Here is an 11,715-nt window from a genome sequence, read left to right as displayed (position 1 = left end):
TCCAGACAGCAACTTCGTCTTCAGGCCCAGCTCCAACCCTAGGAATCGGGGTCTCCCTGCTACTGTGGTAAATAGACTTCCACCACACTGTCAGCAGACACACTAGATATCATTGCTTATAGCAGGAACACAGCCCACTGTTGGAAATGGCAGACACGCTATCAACCAACGGTAATGGCAGACACGCTATCAACCAAAGGTAATGGCAGACACGCTCTCAACCAACGGTAATGGCAGACACGCTGTCAACCAACGGTAATGGCAAACACGCTGTCAACCAACGGTAATGGCAGACACTCTGTCAACCAAGGGTAATGGCAGACACACTGACAACCAAAGGTAATGGCAGACACGCTGTCAACCAACGGTAATGGCAGACATGCTGTCAACCAAAGGTAATGGCAGACACGTTGTTAACCAAAGCTATTGTGGTAAACAGACTTCCACCACACAGTCAGCAGACACACTGGAAATCATTGCTTATAGCAGGCACACTGCCCACTGTTGGAAATGGCAGACACGCTTTCAAACAACGGTAATGGTAGACATGCTATCAACCAAAGGTAATGGCAGACACGATGTCAACCAAAGGTAATGGCAGATACGCTGTCAACCAACGGTAATGGCAGACACGCCGTCAACCAACGGTAATGGCAGACACTCTGTCAACCAAAGGTACTGGCAGACACGCTGTCAACCAAAGGTAATGGCAGACACGCTGTCAACCAACGGTAATGGCAGACACGCTGTCAACCAACGGTAATGGCAGACACGCTGTCAACCAACGGTAATGGCAGACACGCTGTCAACCAACGGTAATGGCAGACATGCTGTCAACCAAAGGTAATGGCAGACACGCTGTCAACCAAAGGTAATGGCAGACACACTGTTAACCAAAGGTAATGGCAGACACGCTGTCAACCAACGGTAATGGCAGACACGCTGTCAACCAACGGTAATGGCAAACACTCTATCAACCAAAGGTAATGGCAGACACGCTGTCAACCAGTGGTAATGGCAGACACACTATCAACCAACGATAATGGCAGACACACTAACCACCGCTGGCAATGGCAGACGCGCTATCAAACAGTGACAATGGAAGACACGCTATCAACCATTGGTAATGGTAAACAGACTACCCATTATTGGTAATGACAGACACACTATCCATCATTGGTAATGGCAGTCCATGCTTCTTGGGGCCACTAGGCAATATAAGATTCATTGATATCATAAACCAGTTTTTCTTGCTTAAAAATTCTCCCTTGAAATGTGCTCACCACTGGCTTAAACATAAATTGAGGAACCTCCTACCTCTTAGGACAAAAACTAAAACTGAAATTCCTATACATCAGGAAACGAAACCCCAGCTCATACTATAAACATCCCTGCATGACTCTATATCCTGGCTAATTGACAAAGTATGATGTTACAACATTCATACAGGGTGTTTTTATATAAAATAAACAAAACCATGAAATTGGACTCTGCCTGTTCAGGCTTCTGTCCTCCCTGCTGCCTGATCCATCAACCCTACTCTTCCGCGTGGGCTCCCTGCCTGCTCAGCACTCTGCCTGCTCCTTCATCTACCCTCTCTGCTGCCTGCTTCAGCCACCCTGCTCATCCGCTTGCGCTCTGCCTGCCCAGTCCTCTGAGATCTCTGTGCCTACTCGGCCTCTAATGTCTGGGTGCCCGGGTGAGGTAAAGTGCGCATCAGAGAAGGCAGACATTTTGAGGAGTTGTGTGCACGGGGTTAGCAACACTTAGCAGATTTTCAGCCTTCCTCGCTCTGAAATTGTCGCTGCAGTTACAAAACTACAAATGAACCGCAGGCGCCCTTCGCAGGGACCCACAGCAGCAGCGCAGCACACTCTGTGCAGGCACACAAAGTAGACGCGCTGACAGACAGACACAAACCTATCCATGCACAGTGTGCCCTGCCCGCATGTACACTGCCGTCACATTGGATAGCGCTCCCTACTTCTGTTTAGGTGCAGAAGAGCTTTGTACAGAGCTGTGCGAATGTATGCACACGGGTACAAACTGCATCATCCGTATGTAAATGCAGACAGCATGCATGAACACTGCACAGGGCACTAGCACACATAGAGACGTGTATTTGTACATAGACACGCACATGTATGTACACACCTAGATATCCACACAACTTGTAAATCACGGTCCAAAGACCATGAACGTGTACGTATGGAAAGGCGTTAGACATCCACATTTTAAAATTCAATCGTATCATAGCAGTATTCTACGGACGCTTACACGCACAGCACCCCCCACACATGCGGGCAATGCACATGTATGTCACGTATGCCCTTCCGCAGGGAAGATGACACAGCAGGAGCGGGGCCTTTGACATGAAAAGTTTTGTGTTTGCAATAGGGTACAGTGGACAGGACTTGATTAGAATCAGCATTCCGGCCCGGAGGGCCACATGGGTATGAATGTTATGTTTTGAACAGATGGTGTTTGTCAACGGTGCGCTAAGGTCGGTACCGACCTTAGCACCCCTTGTGTTTTCCATTAGTCCATTAGGGGTAGGGTGTTGTTAGGTCTTCAATCTCGTACCCCCCTCAGACCCTTTCCACTTTTTGTCTTTTCCTCCGTTTGTCAACGGTGCCCATTGGGAAATACGTGACTTGCTATCAGTGACTACAAGTATCAGCATGCCGGGAGAACGGCACACCTGTGTGCCATGAAATGAGTGCATGCGCATAAATACTTTCAAGCTGTTTAAGCTGTTGAACACCATTTTCCTCTGATGAAGGAGCCGTAGTGCTCTGAAACGCGTCAGGATTAAAGGACATTACTTTGAACTCTAAAATGGTATGCTGTTTTTATATCCCTTGTCCTGGTCAGCAGACTCCAGGAAACCTACAATATGAGTCTAACACTGGTGCAATGACAACATCAGTAAAATAGGCTGACTGCAATCCTCAGTAAGCTTTTTTTATCATGGCACAGCAGAAATTAGGCACTTCAGAATATAGGCCATGGCCATTTGGCAAACCAGACACCATAAGCAATCTTGCAGGCAGGAAAGCATCATCATATCATGCCAGTGCAAACTTGCCCTAGAGTTCTAAAATCTTGCACATTTCAGGTAACATTACAGATTCAGTCATTATAGGCAGGATCACCTACTCTTTCACTAGTGATAGTTGCCGAAAAATGTTGTGCACCTCCTCTGGGGTGTATAACTAGAAAAGGTAAGGAAGCAATAAGTGCCTATTGTGCTGTTCCTATTGAAGCAGGGTCAAGATTGATTTGCATTTGGCTTGGTCCAAACAGGTGGCATGGTGGGCAAAAGAACAATGGGTTGGAAAGCTATCCAGAACACTTGCCAGTGGTTAGACATATTGCAAGCATCCTCTCATCACCTTTTGTGAGTTTGTTGTAATGGTCCAAGTGGCTATAGGTATGCTCAGTCATGGGTCCTCTCTCATGGTGCACTGGAGTCAAGCTAAACCTGACTGAAGGGCCCCAAACATGGTGATACCGGTCTTGGGTTGCAAATGGCTGGGTCCAAACTGGGATGGCATTGTGGGCAAAAGTGATTAGACAGAACATTATTTTCATCACCTTTTGTGCTTTTCCGATCTCGGATGTTCATGTCCTCTTTGTTCTGGTTCCCCTGGTCATCTGGTTCTCTTTGCCTTGGTGTGAGACTTCCTGAGCCTGCTCCTCCTGGGCTTCATAGTGATATTCCTGGTCTCCTTTGTCCTGGTCCTCCTAATGCTGGTCCTGTGCAAATGCCTATGCATGTAGGAATCGGAATCAAATTTGTCATTCCTTAACATTGGCTAATAGCGATTCGGAAGTTGCCAATCGCTATTAGCTAACGTGACTCCTTTCTTTCCTATGGGCCTGCAGGCCCATAGGAATGAATGGTAATGCATTTGCAAAGTGCAATTACTAAATTGGTAATCGTAAATTACAAATGGAAATCCAAGGGTGCCGGGGGCTTAAGGCCCCCCTGAAGCACCCCCCAAAAAAAGTAAGTGTGCGCATGTGAAGCAAAGTGCGCTACATGGCATGCTTCGAAAAATGCATTTTTCGAAGCATGCACTAATTGCCATCTTGAAGTTTATGGTAATTTGCGTTTCCTAATTGCACAGTTTGTATTTAGGAAAGGCATAAACGCCTTGGCATTACGGAATCGCAAATTGCGATTCCCTAAATGCATTCGCAATTTAGATAAATCTGATGACCTAAATTGCAAATGACAAAAGGTACCTGCATTGGAAAAGGCCTTTTTCCATTCGCAAACGGGCCAATTCTGCGAATTGGCCAGTTTGCGAATGGGAAAAGGCTTGATGCATGTCCCCCTAAGGGAATAAATTAAATGCAACTTTTAAATCCAGTACCATGTGCGTTAATTGAATTGCTTTATAAAGAGGCAATAAAAACGTACAGAGATGGAATCAAGACGGCAAAAGCATCCTTCTACTCTAACAAAATCTTAGAGGCCAAATCAAAACCCAGGGAAATTTTCCAAATAATAAAACACTGCTCAAATGTCACCACTGCCCCCCCTCCGACAAAATCCCAAGTTCAATGCAACGAGCTTGCGGACTTTTTTCACAATAAAGTCCTGAAAATTTACGCCACCTTTCAAACAGGAGTCACAGGCCCAGAGACAACTGCCCTGCCCCCCCCTGGATCACCTCCTTCCCTCGTCCAGCCAACCCTGGAGCACTTCCCTCCCCTGGACCTTGACACCCTCGGTAAAATGGCACGGCAAGTCAAATCGGGTTCCCCACACGATCCAGCCCCACCAGAAGTTCTGATGCAAGCACACGAAGCCACCTTGCCTGTCATCCTGGAACTCCTCAATACATCTATAGCCACAGGTATTGTTCCTACAGCATGGAAACAAGCAATGGTACGGGCGCTGCTAAAAAAACCAAATCTGAACCCTGACGATTACTCAAACTATCGCCCCATCTCTCTCCTCCCTTGGGTCGGCAAGGTGTTGGAAAAATATATAAATGTCCAACTGGTCCAGTATATTGAAAATCATTCTCTACTGGACACATCCCAGACAGGTTTCAGGCCAAAACATGGCACAGAAACCGCCTTAGTAGCAGTTGCCGAGGAAGCTCGAAGGGCTCTGGATCAGGGAGGATCAGTGGCAGTGATCCTCCTCGATCTCAGCGCTGCTTTCGATACGGTCAGCTATGCCACCCTGCTGAACCGTCTCCGGGACATCGGAGTCGCTGGCGATGCCCTAAGGTGGTTCGGCTCCTTCCTGTCCGACAGATCATTTCAGATCTTCGACGGCGACACAATATCATCCAGCAGGCCCCTCAGCTGCGGAGTACCACAGGGCTCCTCTCTGAGCCCTGTGTTGTTCAATGTCTATATGAGACCGCTGGCGGGAATCGTCGATCCGTACGGCATCAAAATTGTGTCGTACGCCGACGACACTCAGCTAGTGGTATCATTGGCTCAAAAGAACATCAGCAACCCTCAGGGAGGCCTGCTGAGTTGCCTGGAGGACATCAAGGAGTGGATGACTAGCTCCTCCCTCAAATTAAATGGAGATAAAACGGAGCTCTTGCTTTTAGGTCCAGCATCGCCAACATCTTTTATCTCCTTGTGGCCCCAAGCCCTGGGCCCTCCTCCCACCCCCAAGGAAAGCGTCAAGAGCCTAGGAGTGTGGCTGGATAGCAAGATGTCCTTTTCCACCCAGGCTACCAAACTATCCGCCACCTGCTTCGGTATCCTCAAAACCCTAAGGAAGGTCCTTCCATTGCTGCCTCCAGAAGCCAAGAAAGTGGCAGTTCAAGGCCTCATCCAGTCCCGCCTTGATTCAAACAATGCTCTATACGTGGGAGCTCCCGAGATGACTCTCCGGAAACTCCAGATAGTGCAAAACTGTGCAGCACGCACCCTGTTAAAAATTCCCCGAGCCCAGTCAGCTAGAGCTGCACTGAAAAGTCTTCACTGGCTGCCAGTAAAACACAGAGTGTCATTCAAGGCGCTGTGCATCGCACACCGGGCATTCTGGAAAACAGGCCCCGCTATTAACAGCAAGCTTGTCATCCCCTACCTCCCAAACAGGAATCTCCGCTCCTCTGATGCCCTTCTGGCAGTGGTTCCCCGCGCAAAGAGAGCTAGATCCGGGGGCAGGTCGTTCTCAGTGAATGCCGCAAAACTTTGGAACGCCCTCCCCCCTCTCACTCCGATCCAACCAGGACCTGCTGTCATTCCGTAAAAAGCTGAAAACCCTACTATTCACCCAAGCCTCAGAGCTCTAATGTGTCACGTCACCTGTCCCGCGATCCTTACACCCAGCGCTTGGACGCCCTCGGGCAGCAATCGCGCTTAATAAATCGATTTCCAATCCAATCCAATCCAAGCATGACGTGAAAACTTCACTCCCTTCTTTTCAGTTGACCCGATTTGGGGCGTGTGCTAAATTTACTAAAATCTGCTGTGACAGGGGGCGGAAATCGGGACTGTCCTGGCAAATCCAGGACATCCTACTTATCAAGTACTTGAAAATAAATACTAGACTTAAGGAAGCACAAATGCAGTTTCCATCTTCCGAGCATATTACTGATGTAGCTGCCTTTTATTTATGCTGAGGTTGTTGAGAATAATGAGAAAATCAACAAAACAGATATTTTTCCCAATTCACTGTACATATCAAAAACAAATACATGAAGAAAACACTTCAAAAGAATTTTAGAGCTATCTATTCCTAAATTATTACCAGCGCACTCTCAGTGTTGCCAAGCTAACAAATTAACAGAAAATCATATTTAATTATCAGCTCCATGCCTTATTAGAATCCGGCAACATAAATAAAAGAGCAATATTTTTCTTCTGCGACCTTATTATATTAGTGATCAAAAATGGGGCAGACATGCAAAGCAGGTGTAGATGAATGCCACATTTAAAATAGTTTAGCTTAGCCACTTGCACAGGCGGTACCTCACTGCTTTTTGGCTACATAAAACACTTCCAGTCTAAGCAGATACACACTTTTAAGCCATCTTTGTGTAGGTGTGCTCTAAAAAACAAAGATTCATTATGCTTTTGCCCTTTTTTAAGAGAAGCAATACAACATTAGCTGTAAAAAAAAAAGGTATAAACGTGTAGCCTTACGTATGTTATGTTAAAAAAACACTTTACAGTTTACGGATTGGGACTGAAAATTCAAAAGCAAAATAATGTTCTGTTGTCACATTAGGTTTTTGGAAACATCTAGTGGTTGATTTCAAGATGGCCGCCCCGTTTGTCCAGCAATGGGAGCCATTTGGTAGTCCTTTCTCTATTTACTGATGTTGTAGAATTTTCCAGAAGCAGAAGACATTCAGTCGTTGTACTGACTTGTGAGAGATTCTACAGTTGTTACATCTCCATTGTACAGTGAGTGCATGTTTCATTTTTATTTATTTGTCCTCAAAGATAGAAATCTTGATTTTGAAGAACACCTAGCTGAGCTTTTGATGCAGAGTGCAGGATAGTGAATTTTGCTGTGGGTTCAGATTTGAGTGCAGGTTTCAGTAGTGAATCTAGCATGTGCTTTAAGTTTTGAGGAAGCAGTTGTATTGATTTGTATTGCAAGTGCTGGAATGTAGAGACTGCAGCACTGCTGTTGAGGCACAACCTGGATTTAAGCTCCATTGTACAGTGGGTGCATGTTTCATTTTTTATTTAATCGTCCTCAGATAGAAATCTATATATATATTTGAAGAATACCTAGCTTTTGATACAGAGTGCAGGATTGTGAATTTTGCTATGGGTTCAGATTTGAGTGCAGGTTTCAGTAGTGATTCTAGCCTGTGCTTTAAGTTTTGAGGAAGCAGTTGTGTTGATTTGTATTGCAAGTGCTGCAATTTAGAGACTGCAGCACAGCTGTTGAGGCACACTCATAGGATGATTTCAAGGTGCAAGTTGATGGTTGCAGTTTATGGTTGCAGGGACCATGTTGCAGTACTCGAGTGTAATTCATTTTCAAAGTAGTCAAATATTTTGGAAGTTACAATTCAGCCATGGGTGCAGATGTCTCAAACTAAAGTGACATGCAGTTTTTCTTCTCAAAGTGACTACAAAGCAGTGCAATTATGATTCAAACATATGATAGGTAAATTATATTGCAATCTCTGGTTGCATCTTTTGTGCAGGGTACTTTACAAAAGACCTCCATATTATGCCATGCAAACCCGACAAGCCTCAACCTTTTTAAAATAAGTTAACAATAATAAAATAATTTAAGGAATCATTCCAGATTCTCTGGGCTGCCAAGTTCTTGACCTGCTTTTACAAAACATATTTTTGCCGCTAGTGGGCTTATCTTTTTATTCATGTGAAAATACACTTGTAAACTAAAACTCAAAGCGCATAAGTAAATGTCTACCATAAAATAGATCTGTCATCATTTGTCTGAAGTGTGTTTTATTTAAATTGTGTATTTCTTTCCTGCTCCTCTTTCATGCTAGAAATCTGTGAGCACTCTTACCTCAGCATTGATCACCGTCGCTTGGATGGTGCTCTTCTGTGCGTTTGTCAGAGCTCTGTCGCTAGGACTTGGCAGTGTTCCTCAGCCAATCACAGCAGATGGAACATTCTGTGTTGATGCTACTGTTTAGCTGTCACAGACATAACCCATTCCTTAGCCCACAGTCAAATGATATATCGAACCTAAACCTCCCTTTACAGAAAGATAATTTGGATGTCATTATTTAAACTTTGAGGTAAAACTATAATGAAAGGAATAATCAAGACCATTAAAATACAAAGTGCTTAAAATGAGTAATTTGTCAACCTCTGGTATGTGTTTCATCAGGGCACTGAAATTCTGTGGCAGGGAGGGGCCAATTTATCTGGCATGGTTGGCTAAATTATGTGGCAAGAAGATACAAATTATGTGGCATAGTATGGCACATTGTAAGGCAGTTTTATTTTGACTTTTGTAATATTTAATACATTTTAACAGTGTCTTACAGAAGTTTTCATCTCAGAACTACCAATTTAATACTGAGAATCAGCAGTTACCAACTGAATGGTGACCAGTCTTTGCAACTTGCATTTCAATGCGCAGATGCACGCGTTTCCACACTAATATTTTTTGTTAAAATCTGCAAACATGCAGCAGATAAAGGATTATGTACAAATGCTACGAATCCATAACTATGCAGAAGATGCTGGAGCTTCTGACTCACATAATTCAAATGGCCTTGGTTTGAATAGGGCTGTACACTTTTCATCTCACAAATGAGATTACATGTGTATGCATTAGATTACAGATATTAGTATCCGATTCCTACCACATCCTTCAGTATTTCACATCTTATTCTGCAGCAATAGAGGATGAGGTTACCACTATAACAATAATCATAAGGTTATTTATGTAAACCTTTATAGAAAGGCATACCTTGAGGGCAAAATCTCGTTTAAGAACAGATTGCCCTAGTGTAGTAAAATAACCCTGTATAAGGGCCAGAGAGCCCTAATCTGCAGGCAGATTCTGATGTAAAGACCAAGGGCACAAAGTCAGATTCTAATATAAAGTCAGAGATCTCTAACATCAAGCTGATCCTAAAATGAAGGACAGAAAACCCCAATCTGTGGAGAATATTGGGGTTTCCTGGAAACACCTAACCTTAGGTCAGACACTCATGCCAGATGCATAGAGTCATCACCTAGGAGCAGAGTGTATATAACATAAATGGTAGTGAGAGCTATAACCTGAGAAAGAACCTGAAATAATAGGGAGAGGAACAGAACCAAGGACTGCAGGTGCCACAGGGAGATTAGAATAGATCACGATACGTGAGTCAGATAACTCTAACCTGGAAGCTGATCTTAATATATAGGCCACCAAACCTGAAGGCGGAACCTAGAATAATGGAAAGAAACCTCTAACACACAGTGAGATCCTGATGTGACATGAATAGGGGCTTAATCTGGGAAGAGATCTCTTAACAGGGAACCTATACGGGCAGATCTTAATATGAAAGACAGAGTTTACCTTTTTGTAGGGTAGAGAAAGTAGGTGCTGGTTTCTGATGTAAGGGGCAGGAAACCATAGAAAGAGATAGTGCTTGATATAAGAGGCAGAAGTATTTTACCTTTGAATATATCCTTTACTGTGTGCAGAGAGTTCTAAGCTTGGGAAAGACACTTTAAGAATTAGAGGTCCTTCCCTGAGGATAATGTGCACCCTTATCAACATTTTCCTAATGGAGAGAGGGGCTGGCCTATGAGGCAGATATGATGACCAAGGAGAGAGTTAAGAAGTACAAAATAAAAAATGTATATTTCTGATGGATACTTCTAAGTGTAGATTCCTCCCTTTTGAAAGCACCAGACTGCATCCAGAAATGTTTTCAGCAGTGCTCCTGCAGGCTGCTATGTGGAACCGTGTGGCTCTGTGCTGGCTCTGCCCTTCCCCGGAAGTAAGGGAGTAGTGCCTCATAAGCGCTATATACAAGCTCACCCCCTGTTCAATACACCAACCCATGCCCTCGTCATTCACCCACTCATTTACTTTTCACTATAAGCTCACTGTTCACTTGTCTGCTCTCATTTCTTATTCCTTGCTCGTCCACTCATGTATTGACATACTCGCAAGTTTCTCTGCTTACTAACATAAACTCCATCTCTTAATCTTCAATAAATACTCACTCGCTCATTTCTCCTTACTCACTCCTTTAACATGCACACATTGCACCAGAGTTGTCAATTAGCTCCACATCACCATTCTTTTCTGGCAAGTCCTTCCTTTTTAGCTAACAGGAGTTTGGATTCTACTACCTTTGCTGTTGCTTTCCCAAATTATGATATATATAGGACAAGAACTATATATCAAAATGGTATTGTATAGAACAACTCAAGTGTCGTTAGGTAACTGATAACATTGCGCTTATTGGTAATTCTGCCCCTCACATATCCATTAGCTCACTCCACAGTGACAATCTATACTTATCCTTACTTAATACTCAAAGCCTCATGAATCAGTCCTTAGTCACTCAAAAGTCACAGATAATGTATTTGCTCTTCACACATACAGCACACACCTCTGTCTCACTTATTTCTTCCATATAATATCCTCTTTTGCTAACTTCTTACTCATTCACAGCTATTCCCACTCATACTTGTAGGAAAGTAGGATCTGGGTTTATGCTTACCCCCACTTTTCGCTTGGTGTTATGCTGTTGCTGACAAGTCTAACTGGGACCTGCTAATCAAGACCCCAGTCTCTGTGCTTTTTCCCCTGAATTGGATATGGTGAGGACTTGGATACATCCCAGATTGGCTACTGGTGTACACTTGTAAGTCCCAAATATATGGCACTGAGGTACCCAAGGAATAGGCACACTAGGGGCCTCCCATGGGCTGAAGCATGTATTATGCCACTCATGAGAGAACACTCAAAGTGTGACTGTAGACCTGCCATTGCAGCCTGTGTTTCTCTATATCTGAGGTCACTGCACGTGAAACCTATAAGTCACCCCCTTAGGCAGGCCTTTCAATCCCGAAGGCAGGATGCTTGGTTCTAAGTGTGAGGGTACCCCTGCATGAGCAGGACACCCCTACAACCTTTTGATTCCATTCACCCGGGTTGTAAGTGCATCAGTCATTATGATATATAGAATGGCCATGCATCATTACACGATGACCATCTCTAAATTAGCCAGAACAAACCATGCTGTGTTTGGTATCAAACATGTTGGAATCATACCC

Source organism: Lissotriton vulgaris, chromosome 7 (genome assembly GCF_964263255.1).
Source record: "Lissotriton vulgaris chromosome 7, aLisVul1.2, whole genome shotgun sequence".
Lineage (NCBI taxonomy): Eukaryota > Metazoa > Chordata > Amphibia > Caudata > Salamandridae > Lissotriton > Lissotriton vulgaris.
This window is presented reverse-complemented; position numbering follows the sequence as displayed.